This window comes from Crocodylus porosus, unplaced genomic scaffold, assembly GCF_001723895.1.
Source record: "Crocodylus porosus isolate Cpor-Errol unplaced genomic scaffold, CroPor_comp1, whole genome shotgun sequence".
NCBI classification, from domain to species: Eukaryota; Metazoa; Chordata; order Crocodylia; family Crocodylidae; genus Crocodylus; species Crocodylus porosus.
In genome coordinates this window covers 44,377,558-44,391,944 of record NW_017728886.1, presented here as the reverse complement: position 1 = coordinate 44,391,944, position 14,387 = coordinate 44,377,558, and the positions used below count along the sequence as shown (strand labels likewise).

At 40.2% G+C, this 14,387-nt stretch overlaps 1 protein-coding gene across 4 annotated transcripts in view; it reads right to left on the bottom strand.

Moving 5' to 3' along the window:
* Nucleotides 1-14,387, bottom strand: part of DYNC1I1 (dynein cytoplasmic 1 intermediate chain 1) — a 286,334-nt gene that overhangs the window by 231,911 nt on the left and 40,036 nt on the right. The gene's annotated exons all lie outside the window — the stretch shown is intronic.

Genomic DNA, 14,387 nt, shown 5'->3' with positions numbered 1-14,387 from the left:
GTTCAAGCACCTACATTGAACACCTTCAAGAGTAAATTGGATGCTTATCTTGCTGGGATCCTATGACCCCAGCTGACTTACTGCCCTTTGAGCAGGGGGCTGGACTCGATGATCTCCTGAGGTCCCTTCCAGCCCTGATGTCTATGAAATCTACTCAGGTCCCTTCCGACCCTAGAAACTATGACACTATTCATGTTTCATTAATGAAACACCATCAATCCTGACATCTATCCCCCAAAATACCTTTCTTTTTCCTAACAAAAGTACCAGTAGTATGTCATGAAGTGACATGACCCCTTGCAAGTGTAATAATTATTTCTTCCTCAAGGTAAAATTTAAACAGAGGAGCTGGTCCTCGTTAAATAGGCAAGTTTGCATTGAGTTTTTCATAGATCTAACCTATAATGTCTAAGATGGTAACATGCTAAATGCAAACACCAGAGACAAGGGACAAGAAATGGAGGAGGGGCTGCACATGTTGAACACTTATCATTGCCAACACTGCTAAGACCATACCCAGAGACACTTCTGCCCTTGTGTCTCTGGATGCCCTTACCTTCCTAGTCCAGTACTGTTGGCATCAAGGACACGTGCATCTCATATACATCTTCTGATTTCCATGCCAGCAGAGCCAATACTGGATGTCAACTGACAAGATATCTACTTCCTGGAATATTTGAAGAGCCCACGGAGTTTGGGTGTTTGGTTTTGTTTGTTGGGGTTTGGTTTTTTGGGTGGGTTTTTTGGGAGGGGGGCACTTCAAATGGAACTGGCAAAATGATTAATTAGTGAAAAATCTATTGCATGGAAGAACACCGTTTTTCTTACTGGTCTGAAGTCAACCTGGGCAAATGTCCCAAAGTTCAGGTGCAAATCACAATTTCTACATAGTTCAGACTCATGCTTATTCTGGAGAATTGTGTATCTGTGAATTAAGTGCCTTCACTGAAAAATCAAATCAATATAAGAAATAACTGAGGAAGAATTGTGTGGTGTGGAATGTATTTTGAAGACCAAAGGAAAATAATACTTTTAATGAGTGTGACTGAATTATCTTTTTTATTATGACAGTAAATATGGCTGCCTAACGTATCTCCTTTGGTTCTTTATAAACCAAATTTACAGTTTAATAGGTGGATACATTTATTTTAGATTTGAAAGCTCCTGAGACAAAATTATGCTTGAGCTAACTTACTGATCTTGCTATAAATATTTGAGTTCATGGAGCTCTGGAATAGTTTTATTTCTTTGATGTGTTTATTAATTTCTCTAAATTTATATTTTATTTTTTTATTGATATAATAGGAAATTATCATTGGAAAATGATATTCCAGATGCCTGAAATATTTTTTGTTCTTATTTTGCTTGCTTCCATTAATTATGGACTTCTGTAAATTGAAGGGTTTTTCTTTGTAATGATCTTTTTTTGTATGTTTTCGTAATTTTAAAAACAATATGTCTACTAAAACAATTCATACATGACCAGAATAGAAGAGCAAAATGCGGCCTTTAGAAATACTTTTTGTCACAATTGGTGGGTTATCTTTGATCATCATTTGATACCACCTGTGCTATGGTTGGAGGCCAGTTCTACTTTGCCATTCCTTTCCGAGGGAAAATGCCTGCCCTTCTGCTATTTGTATTAAGAATCAGTATTTAGGAAGCATTTTGGGTGACTGACTAAGAGGTTTATTTATATCAGTTTAAATAGAATATCACTGTGAGTCTCTGTATATGGAGCATGAATGATAAGTGTGATAAAAAGCCATGATGTATGAATGAACAGGAAATTTGGCAAGGATGCTGGAGCAGAGCCTTGTAATTAGGATTACAATTCCACTTCCAAACAGACCAACACCTGGATGTCCAATAAAAAGAGCAACGGTGACCTCTCTGAGAGACCAGCACTCTCCCTCAGGAGCTTGTTGGCCACTAGCAACAGACTCAGTCAAAACAGCATATGCTTAAAAATGGATTAGAGTTAAAAGAGAATACTCACAACAATCATGGAGACAATAGTATTTAGTATACTTGTATATATTTTTCCATTCCTGTTAAATCAAAGCTTTGTTGAAGGTTGCATTTGATCTGGGAAGTCAGATCGCAACAAATTCTTCCAGGATGGTTTAAAAAAATGTAGACATAGTGGACCAAATTCCTTACTAATTTGCATCACAAAGAGTTCCAATGATGTAAGTCTATAATTAAGTTGGCTCAGTCTGTTTCACTTTTACCAGGGCTGCCCAGTTTCTGAGTGCACAGAGGCCACATGTCCCCTCCAATCACAAGCCGCACATCCTTTCCCCACAGGGGCTCCTGCACCATGCCACATGGGAACCCCTTACTGAACTTCACATTTACCCCTGAGTCCCCCCTCAGGCCTCCTGGAAGCAAGCTTTGTCTGCCTTGTGGTCCATGCCACATCATCATACCCAACCCCAAGGAGCAGTGGTGGCAGGAAACAGAAACTGTAGGAAGGAGGGAGAGGACAGAGACCCTTGCAGCAGCAGAAGGAGAGTGATAGGGGGAAAAGCACTAAAACCAGGAGCCCAGATGCCATGGGTCAACCCCCTACCCCACCCCTGAGGGGCTACATGTAGCTTGTGGAGTGCCAGTTGAACAGTCATTATATAATGAGAGTAGTTTTCTTTATTTCATCAGCATGAAGGAGGGGAAAAATAGGAAAGTAAGGAAGTCACAGGAAGTGATTCTTCCCTTCTATTCGGGACTCTGTGGAGACCCCACCAACCCGCACCATCCAGTGCCACCTGCAGTAGGTGTGGGGTAGACAAGCCAGGGTGCCTGGGTAGCGGGGCCAGGTCTAACAGCTGTGGTGATATAGACAGTGGAAGGAGCCACTGCTGCAGGGGCTGCTGAGAAACAAGTGTGGCCACTGCGCCACCCCAGCTCTGCTACATACATGGTGCATACAGCTGGACAGTGGGACCAGCTGTATGCACCATGGCCTGGGCTGTCCTTCATGTAGCTGCCTTGGATCTGGCCCACAGGCCATATTATGCCCACCCCAGTTTAAAGTCTCTAAAGGGGCTTAAACTGTTTCTTCAAACATCTAAAAATCCTTCAAATTTAAAAATTACGTTCCAACCCCAAGAACATTTTACATGAGAAAAGAGAACGTAGAATATCACAATCACAAAAATAAAATAAAGTCATAGTTATGCCAAAATACTGAAGGAATCTGTGTTGGCCTTTGTCTTCCCCATTGTAACAGTATTGCTGTGGACATGTTAGGGCAGCGGTTCTCAACATTTTAAGACCTGAGGCACCCCTTAACAGGTTTGAAGCACCCTCAGAAAATGCTAGCTTTTAGCTTTCAATCTTTTTTTTGATTACAGAGAAATAATGGAGCCATTCTTCTGTTGCCAAGAACTCAGAAAGACCACTAGAGGTCAGAACAATTTTGACACTATGGGTTCCTAAGTGAAACCTCTTTATGGTGTAGATCATGCTTGCAAACCTAGAAGTGCTAATATTTCATAGCACCCTTGAATGGATAGTGAGGTACCCTAGGATAGCCCATTGGCTCAATCAGGTTTCTTATTAATTTCAATGGCCTTTGGTAAGGTATTGTAAAAGTATATAATACTGGTATTTTAACTAGACATTATAAAACAGAATAAAAAAAATAAAAAAAGAATACACAAGAGCCCTCAAGGAGGGTAAAACGGTTAATATTCAGGTTGGTGTCTGCTGCAGGCAGGCATTATTAAACTAAATAAAAAATTGACAAATCTCCAGTTTACAGAACTGAATGTTACAGGTCAGGAAATTTTTCAGAGCAGGTTTGACTGGATTGCTGCTATTAAAAAAATCAGGGATCTTGTTCAAGATCACCATTGCCTTGCTTCAACAATGAGAGGCCTTTTTCTTGGTCATTCTTAGATGCCATAGACATGTGGGTACATCTAATTAACTCCACAGGAAAGCACCACAGTCTACACATGCACTGGTATTAGGGTTCAGTAAATTAATTAACTCCTCTGTAGGATAGGACAGAGGCAGAGGCTGGTTTGGGCATGAGGGTGCTAAAGTAGGGGGGCTGCCTGCTGCCTACCATGCACTTTAGTACCCTCATGTCCCAGCCAGCCTCTCTGCTGTCCGATGCTGCCACCGAGAGCCCAGTGCTGACCCCCAGGCTCCCTGCCAGCCCACTGCTATTCCACCCCAGCACAAAGTGCTGTGGTCCAGGGCACACGTGCAGAGGTTGTGCCTGGAAGCAGTTTTCCCTAGCACCAACTGTGCTGAAGTTTGTCATATCACATTAATTTCACATGTAGATGCACCCACTATTATCAATTTTGCAAGAAAGGAACTTTTTGTGTGAAGTAAGCAGGATCGCGCCCCCTTTTTTTTTTTTTTTTACTACAGATAGAAGATAAATGAGAGTTCATTCTGCAAGTTTTTTAAATTTTTAATTTTCTCATCCTGAAATGGGGAAAATGGTCAAAATTTTGACAATTTTCATACACAGATAATTTGAAAAGAATGGATTGGATCAATAGAAACATTTTATTTTATCTCAACATTTTGAAACTATTTTTGTATAAATGAACTAAAATATTGACGGAAAGCCACTTTGAAGTGAAAAAAATTCACATTCAATTCTGAAATGTTAATATCTTACGTTTTTACATTAGTTTAAAAAAAAAAAAAAAAAAAAAGCAAACACATTCCAAATCAGGAGTCTTAAAAGATGGAAGCTTCAGTTTCTCAAAACTAAAATAATTTTGTGAGAAAATATTTTGTGGGAAAATTCCTGACAAGTTCTAACTATTCTCAGAATAAGCATGTAATTAACATTGAGGGGCTTCTTGGTCCTTTGGCTATACAGTAGCAGAAAAATAAAATTTGTCCACACACAGAAGTTGCATCCATTTAAAAGGTGCAATATCACCATGGTTTAATTAATATGGGTTGTAATTTCTTGTGCCCTGTTTTATTTTAGTAAAAAGTGATTTATTTCCATGATATAAATTGCTGTCTGTTTTTTCTTGCTAAACATTTTGAGCTGAATAAAGTGCAGATGCATTTATAACTAGATGGGTTAAGTGCACTTAATACTTTATATTATTATATTTGGTGCTACCAGTGCTCAGATTTCTAAGACATTTTATAAAGTATCCTGGGCAACCTTACTTTCCCTTCCAGTTTACAGCATGGAGAATCTTACTAATGAGAAAAATAATCAAAAGAAATGGAGGACTGAACCCTCCTTCAGGAATGAAAGCATGAAAATCCTTAATGATGCCTCAGGCTCACACACTAAAAGTCTGGCAAATGATTCTAATTAATATAGAATATTCTGACTCTGTAACTGGCAAACATTGAAAAATATTCTTTGCTTTCTAGGTCAGATGTAAAGACTTGCAAGCAACTGCCACACACATTCCCTAGGGTGTCTGCTAATATTTATGAAGAAAAAGAATATTGGTATGGTGATGCTTCAGAACTTTAGGGCTACTTATGATGGCTAGAAAATGGTATTTAGATTTTTGCTTTTGGGGACTGACTTGTAGGTAAAGTAGATAGGCATTAGAACAATGGTCCAGGGCAATGGTAAGGGTTAATTGATTTAAGCCTGTTTGTGCCTTCAAGGCTCACTGTGTCTGATACAAGCAAGCAGCAATCAGACAAACAGGCTGGGAAATTGAAGGCATGTACCAGACTGTTCCATAATATGAGATAAGGGACTTGGCTGAGTTGGCAGGGTCTCAGTGAGCAGGTGCAGAGCCCTTGGAATTTCTGGTTTTGGGGAATGAACCAAATTAGAAGAAGACCCAGAAAGTACCAAATTAAGACGTGTACATGTAATGGGTTTGTAAAACAAAGCAATATGCTGGCAGGACAGAATGTGCACAGTATGCCAACCACAGAGAGACCAATCAGCAATGCCCAAATATGAAGAGTCATCACAGAGGGAAAAAGATACTAAAGGAGGGATTTCAGAGCAGCAAAGGGTCCCTGAGAGGGGAACCCACGGACACCATGGACAGAGGGCAAAACACCAGCCTGTCTCACCCACCCTACTGGGAGGGGTGGGCTTCAGCCTTTGACCTTCAGGCTGCTGACATCTGGTATTCAAGAGAGAACCTCAGAGTAAAGCTTGCGTACTGGCCAGACATACCTTCCCTCCGATGACAACTCTGAGACTGGTAGATATACAATTGTTTGCATTATTTTTATCTGCTATCACTGTGTATCAATAAAATTCACCTGTTAGTGAGTAGAGAGGTCATGGTTGGCCTGAGGGTCTGGGTCTACCCACAACAAAGTATCTGGGTCATAAATCCAGTGCCAACACTTATACATTAAAACATACATAGACACATAAGTGTATATATCCATGCACGTATGTTTTTTGTGTGCTTATATACATATATAGACATGTATATTATGCATGTTTGTGTATGTTTATACACACAGACAGATTTTGCTGTCCCTATAAAGATACTAACAAAAGGAAAGAGACTACTAAAAACATACCTCCTCCTTACATCTTATGCATTTGTAGAAGGACCAGACACAATATGAGTAGGCAGGCCAGGTTCCCTATTTTGGTGGAGGTTCACTTTATGTTCACTAGAGCAAAAGGGTAATTTCTTGAAAGCTAGAAGGATGTATTCTCCTTGGTGCCAGGACAGACCTCTCTTGTGATAACAGATGAGTTCTGAAGCAGAGATCAAGCCCTCTCAGAAATCCTATCAAGATGTTGAAAGAATTCTTCAAAAGGTCTAAGGAGGTAAAAGAGATGCTAAGACTGGGGATCAATATAATCCCTTATATAATCCAGGGGTCCCAGTGCCAAAACCAGAGGGAACCATCTCATTGTAACAGGGGGAAGGTCTGCTGGATGGATGATATATCACACTCAGATTTGACAAAGGTCTATTGGCAATTTCTGTGATAAAATGGATGTTTTGCTTTGTCATAAATCCCTCTGGTTTACATGTGTCACGGCCACTTCTTGAAGTTGGTAGACCATGTTTCATATCCTCACCTATCTGCAGCCTGTTTTGGAAATGTCATGGTTAGGACAAATCCACCCATTCCTTTAAGATTTTAAAATTTTAAGAGTCTTTATAAGAAGCCAAGTTGGAAGCTGCCCAAGTAAACTGCAAGGTAGCTAAACAGGAGGTTGAATAGTTTGGATAGTAAGAAATGAGAATAATTTGAATAGTAAGAAATAAGGAAGCACAACCCCAAGTAAATAAGATGGAGACCTGGCCAAACATACCTATCGTGAGAGCTAAGTGAGAGGCATGTATCAGCCAGTACATACAGATGGTTTGTGTTGAATTTTGCCTCACTGGTCTCCTCAAGGACCTTGTGAAGAAGTTGGCCCCTGAGTATATCATCAGATCAGTGTGACCAGCTATTTCAGGAGATAATGCAAATTCCTTACCATAAGTCTAGATTACACAATTTAGATTGGATGGGATAGTTTCTTTTTACAAACCAATGCATACTTAATTTTGTGTGCAGTCCTGTTCCAAACACTGCATGGCCAAAACCACTCTGTATTATGTATAAAAGCGTTGTGCAAAACAGGCCCTATTCGATTCGGATTTGGCCCAAACTGGGGACAGTGATTCGATTCATTGATTCAGTTCATTGTCCCCAGTTCAATTCGGCCGAATCCAAACTGAAGATTCGCTGCTGATTCGGAGAAATATAGACACAGCTTTAAAAGTTTTTTCTACCTACCTTGAGGTAGCAGGTAGCTCACTATCACTGCAATGCTGGGGCACATGGAGCATCTCACAGGAATGGGGGGGACCCCACATGCTCGGCGGTGAACCCGGAAGTGGACTGGAAGAGCTTCCGGGTCCACTGGGGAGCGTGCTGGGGGGTCCCCTCAGACCCAGGAAGCACCAGTCGCAGAGCCAGAGAGGCACAGGGGGACCCTCTGTGCACTCCCCGGCAAACCCAGAAGTGAACTGGAAGAGCTTCTGGTCCACTTCCGGGTCTGCTGCCAAGCGTGCTGAGGAGCCCCGGGCGCTTCTGTGGGACACTGTATGCACCCCTGCATTGCAGCATTCACGAGCCCCTGCTACCTAGAGGTATGTACTAAAAACATTTAAAGCTGTCTCTAGGTCCAAACTGCCAAATCTTTCTGAATCTCTCCGAATTGATTCAGAGGGTTCCGATTTGATTCAGAGGGTCCTCTGATTTGATTAGGATTCAGAGATTCAGCCACTGAATTGGGCCAAATCTCTGCCGAATTGAATCAGGGACCGAAGCTTCACACAGCCCTAATGTATAAGCCCATGGACAGGGAGACACAGTAGTCTGGTCTCATAAAAAAATCATGTTTGGTCATCCATTGTGCCATGAGGGTACCAAAGTCTTTTATGTTTGGTAGCCCATCATCTTAGTCTTCTACCATGCAGCTCAGCGCAGACTCTATATAATGAAGCACTCAAGTGCTTGCCTGGTACCCCAGGCCGTGTGTAGATAAAATGAGGGGCATGTGTGCATGACACTTTAAAGCAGGGTAATGCTTTTGCACCACTTTAATAGTGTTGGTGTTTGCACGCCTCGGCAGTGTACTGCACATTAATTCCAGCCGCTGTAGGAAATTTGGTGGCATAATGAACCTTAAATGACTTGGGGTGCAGGAAACTAAAACTCCTCCAACAAGTTTTAGTTTGCTGCCCCTACAGCTGCAGAACAAAGCACCAGGCTCTGTGCAACTCCACAGCTCTGCAGGAAGCCCTGAAGGCAGCCGACAGCAGCCCGGGAAAGCAGGCTCTGCCCGAGAAAAATGGCAAGCCTGATCTTCCACCCCCTCCCACCCCTGGAGCCTACCTGGCTGAGCTGCACAGAGGCCCAGTGCTTCCCTCCATGGCTGCAATGCCCCCTGGGACTGCCCAAGCTGGATGTCTATGGGCAGGTGCTGCTTGTCGGGGGTGCGCCACTGCCGCGGAGGGAAGCACCAGCCTCCCTGGCAGCCAGGGACCACTCTACCCACCAGCAGCTCGTCCTCTCCTCCCTGGTGGAGAGGCAGGTAAGTCAGCGGGGGGGTGTGCATGACATGAGGGTTTAAACGGCCCTAAACTGAAGCAGTGTTTTTTTAAAACCCACCTCTTTAATTTAGAGCCCCCATTTCATCTACACACACCCTCACATGGCAATGTTTCTGGGTCTGAGACAAATGCTGCAATCATCCTATTTTATTTTTCTGATGAAGATAGGGGTTCAGGGAATGCAGTATTCAAAATGGTAAGGATGTCTGTCAAGCTTACAGCCAAAATAACCTGAAAAAGCCTTGCCTTCTACCCTACCTGGCTTGTTTCCATTCACTATGATGCCTCCACCAGAACTCGGCTGCATAAACAGGAAAAGGAGGCTGAGCAGAAAAGAGAGGATCAGAAACTGGATAGTGTAATATCAGCTATCAGCCAGTTATTTTCTTGGGTACCTGGCAACAAGCAGAACCAGACTCCAAAGATTTGTCCTGAATCTGAAGTCTTTATGGACCTTATTGAGACTATTCTATCCTTGGAGCCTTCCTAAAGGATAAATACTTTTCTGTTAGTTTATTTTTGACTTTCATTGAGTTCAGATTATTTACAAAATCCATAAGTAAAGCAGCCATTTAGAAGATATTTCTTACAGAAAATGTGATTTAAACAAAAAACAAAAATCAAAAAAAATCTGCTCTCACTCAATATGATTGCTGCTGCTCCCAGAGCAATAGCAAGTCTGCTTTTCATACTAGCATTTTAAGAATACCTTTTCATCTGTGAAATCTGTACTACCATGAAATGATGACAGTTTGAAAATGATTAGCAATGGCAAAAGGACATCCCTACTCATAACTGGTCAAACATCCTAATACTGGTGTAACCAAACCCTTAAGAGGGATTATTGGTTGTAGCACTTTAACAGATCTTACAGAAATGTATTTTATAATTGTGTCCTGACAGACCTTTACTGTACCTAAAAGGGAGAGAAGTAATATGCAGCCACGAATAAAAAAAGGCAGCTTACTAAAACAAATTATCCTCCTAGTATTACTAAAATGGAGACTGAGAGTACCTCTCTTTTTCCTGCTCTTCTCTCATGTTTGGCTACACAGAGCAGACTCTTTTGAAGGAGCACACTACTCTAATACCCTTTGCACAGTCAACTGGTAGGAGGGTCATGGGGGGGGCAACATGACCCTCTGTGATTGGCCCTGACTCAACACCATGCAGGACGGGGCAGTTTTTTTGCTGCACAGGCCAGCGGCATGTTGGGGAGTGGGGCACTAAGCCACGACACAGAAGTATAGGAATGGCCCACCCACAAATTGTGCCCCACCCCCCAGACCCAGGAGGCACCAGTCACCCCTGACTCTTTGTTTAACTTGTCAAGCTGTTATGTCACTCCACTAAATAAGGACCTGTTTAAAAAATAAAGCAAGGCAAATAAAAGCTGAGTCACCAAAACTGGAAGCTACAGGGATTTAATGTAAAATACGCAAGTGGTACACAGCACAGGGCTTAAAGGCTGTGGCAACTGGAACTGGGAAAAAGACAAGCTACAAAATCTTAGGAAAATATGCTAAGAACACCTTTTTTCATTGGACAAACCTTTTGTGACATAGCTGATGATCAGAGAAACTAAAAAAAAAAACCCAACAAAAAGGCAAACAAAGTGTTCAGAAAAAATTATTTCAGCAACATGCTTTGATTCATAGGGCAGCTGAATGCTTTTATCTGCCTCTTTCCCTGCCCATCCCATCTCTGTGAAGCAAAACATGCTGCAATGTAAAGCTCATTTAACAGAAAGCTTCAGACATTGTATTAAAAAGTAAAACACATAATAACTAAGCGCAAGAGAGTGGATAAAATATTAGGATGTTTTAGAACTATGGCCTCTACTGACTGAATCAGTTTGAGACAAACAGGGAAAGAAAATCACCCAACTGGAAAAAAAGATAATCAAGGATCCAAGACAGATGGACGCATGCAAGTATTTGAAAACCACAGGTGAGGAGCACACACACGAATTCCAAAAGGCAATAGGGCAAAAATTTTGGAGCAGGGTAATGTGTTAGAAAATAATTCCCATATTTTTTAAGCTAAATATGTAGAATCTAATCTAATCTGACAACCTCTGCTGTGTGCTATGGAATACAATCCGACAGGTCTTCCGGAGGTCACAGCAACTGCTATGCAACTGATACAATGGATAAAAAAATTGTGCCAAAAGCAGAAAGAGTTGATACTGTAATTCACAGTTGCAAATGGCTGATTGTTATTCTATAGTTACATATAGTTAGAAGAACACACAATATAAAATGAAAATTTTACTACAGCAATCTTTTACTCACAGATGCTCCTAGTACTGTATTCTGCAACTCACTGTAGAATACATTAAGGATAAAATACAGCAACGAAGGAGAGCACAAACCAGCTTGGATTTTATAGCGACTAAAATGCATGAAAAATTATAGCTGTACTGCAGCACATGAATAGTACTAGCAAATCTTTTCTAAAACTTCATTTTTCTTTATGCTATATATCTACTTATTGCTATGTGTCAAAGTCATTCCTACAGTAACTCACATTAAATATTTCTAACTTAATTTGAATAGGGCCTGGCCCCACAAAGCTTTCTACATACAAGAAAATATTACACATTAAAGTCGTCTAAATTATTTCAAATAGCTTAGCTTGTCTCAGGATACGTGAATCCTCTTTCTTGCATGGTAAATTTAGTCAAATAAGAATTACTATTTAAAATTTTGACATGAAATCTTCATTTATGTGGAAATGATATTTGCAGAATTAATTAATCCAGTCATAAAAAGATCAATTATTTTCCATATTATAGACAGTGGGAAATAACACACATAGAGGATTTTTTTTTGCTGTTATTTAATAACAGATAAAAGCTCCACAGTGAAGTAGCCAGTTGCACTTAGTGGCCAGGATAACTGCAGCCAAGGTGCCCAAAACACCAGGAATAGTTTCTGTTACCATTTTCTTCATTATTGATGAAATAGAAATATTGCTGCCTGGACTCATAATATGCAAAGAACAAGGGTCATAAGTGAGAAATAAACACACAGGGGAGAGAAAGCACTTCTCTTAAGTCAGGGGCTGGCAATTATTTCGGGTGGAGGGCTGCTTACTGAGTTTCTGCAAGCCATTGAGGGCCGCATGCCAGGCAGCCAGAGGCAGATAAATATAAATTTTCTAAATTTTTTAGGGGCCCTGCAGGCTGGATAAAATGGCCTGGTGGGCTCCATCCAACCCGTGGGCCACATTTTGCCCACCCGTGTCTTAGGTAAAGAGTAGATGCATATTGTAATGGAAAGGAAGATAACAGTTTACCTAAACATGGCCATGATAACTAGGCAGTGTGCAGATAACTGAATAAAAAAAATGAAGCTATAACCTTGGAAGAGCCCCTTTGGGATTGGAAATTCCATATAGGGTTCAAAGAAATTTCAATGTTCAAGATGCACACAGACAAATGTTGTGTATAAAAGACACAATCACAAATAAATCCCCAGAAAAGTCAGCAAACAAATGGACACCTGATGTATGCTGAGAACATGCTGGAGTTTTATAAGTTTTAAAAGATGACTTATGAGGTTCCCAATACTGTCGGTAAGTCCCCAACATGCAGAATAAATCAGTGTGAATTCATATTCTTGAGACTAATAATACAAAACACCCAAGTCCACAGGTATCCGATATTCACTATTCTTTTCTCACTAGGTTCATCAAAATGTAACATAAGAAATGCTATGCCTACAGAGGTCCAGTATTTGCTGTGTCACAGGGGAACAGTAATTATGTGAGACCTATCTAGACTGATCTGTCCCCTGCCCCTCTTATTTTACAGCTTCCAGCATTTAGAGACCTAGGAATCACTCACTTGTCCATTCTTCAATGAATGGGCTATTTTTGCCATTTTTCACTAACTCAACTGATGTTTTGCTCCTGCCTGCCAGTTTCACCAACATTTTACCAATTTTTCCAATCTTCTTTTACCATATTACTGTTTTATCACTTTTACCATATTTTACTGTTTTTATAATTTTTCTCTGACCTCACCAATTTTTTTACTGTTTTTTACTATTTTACCCTGCTTTTCTATTTTTTTTACCCTTTTCCCTGCAGCTTTACTTTTTTTACTGACTTTCCCATTTTCACTGTTTTCCCTGACTTTTATTACTGTTTTTACTCTTTTTCTCTAACTTTACAGGTTTACCATGTTTACCAGTCTTTATTAATTTTCCCCCATCTTGACTGTTTTACCACTTTCCCCCAACTTCAGCTTCTTTAACCCACTTTACTTACTTTACCATTTTTATTTTGCCAAATATATTGGGTTTTTAACCACTGCAGTAATTTGTTTTACTAATTTCTTACAAAAAACTATTTGTTCCTAACTACCTATCCTTTACCAGTTTTATCATTTTTATCTTTCTCCATTTTTCTCATCAATTTTTCCCTGAATTTCCTGTTTTAACTTTTACCTTTTTACTGTTTCCCAACTTTACTATTTTTATTGGTAAAAACAAATTACTTCATCAACTCTACAGTTTGTAACAGTAAAATTTTTACCATTTTCTTACAATTTTTTCCTAATCTCACCATTGTTAATAGGCAACTTTTATTGGTTTTAACACTTCCCCCTTTACAATATTTTCACTATTTCCCAAATTTTATCATGTTTAGTGGTAAATATTTTATTTTTTCACCATTCCCTCCCATTTTATCATCTATTTTTTAATATTTAATTGTTTTTTTCAACATTTCCCCCCCACTGGACTATACCATTTTACAACTCTAAGGAAGAAAGTAAAATAAATTTCTTAATCCATCTGCACTAGCCCATAAATTAATATTAGCACCAATGCATGTTTATTTAAATGAAAGCATCCAGTAGGGGAACCATTTACCTTATGGACATCAACCACTAAAGTATCTCTTTCAATCTCAGTATGTGTTTTAGAAAGTATTTTCTTGTACTTCTTGTGTTCAAGCAGTCACCCTATGAGCAGATTGGGATCCACTGGATCCTGAAACCCATTGAGGGTGAGATTATAGCTGTTACTTTACTAGTGAAATGGGTGGCACCAGGCAGGTCACACCATGAACAAGGATGCCAATTCCAGTTTAATGAGATGACTGATAAATTCGGAACTGCATTATCTTCTAGCGTCTGCCATATTCTGTATGGATTGCTTGAAGCAGCTGAAAGAAAGTTCAAATGATCTTGAGGGAGTTGTGTGACATTATATATTGAAACCCAAACTACCATTGCCAAAATACATTTTATAGGAAAGAATGTCATTGTGATTAACAGCCTGCGAGTTCCTTGCAAGTACTTGCCAATCCTGTTAATATACATGGGGTTCT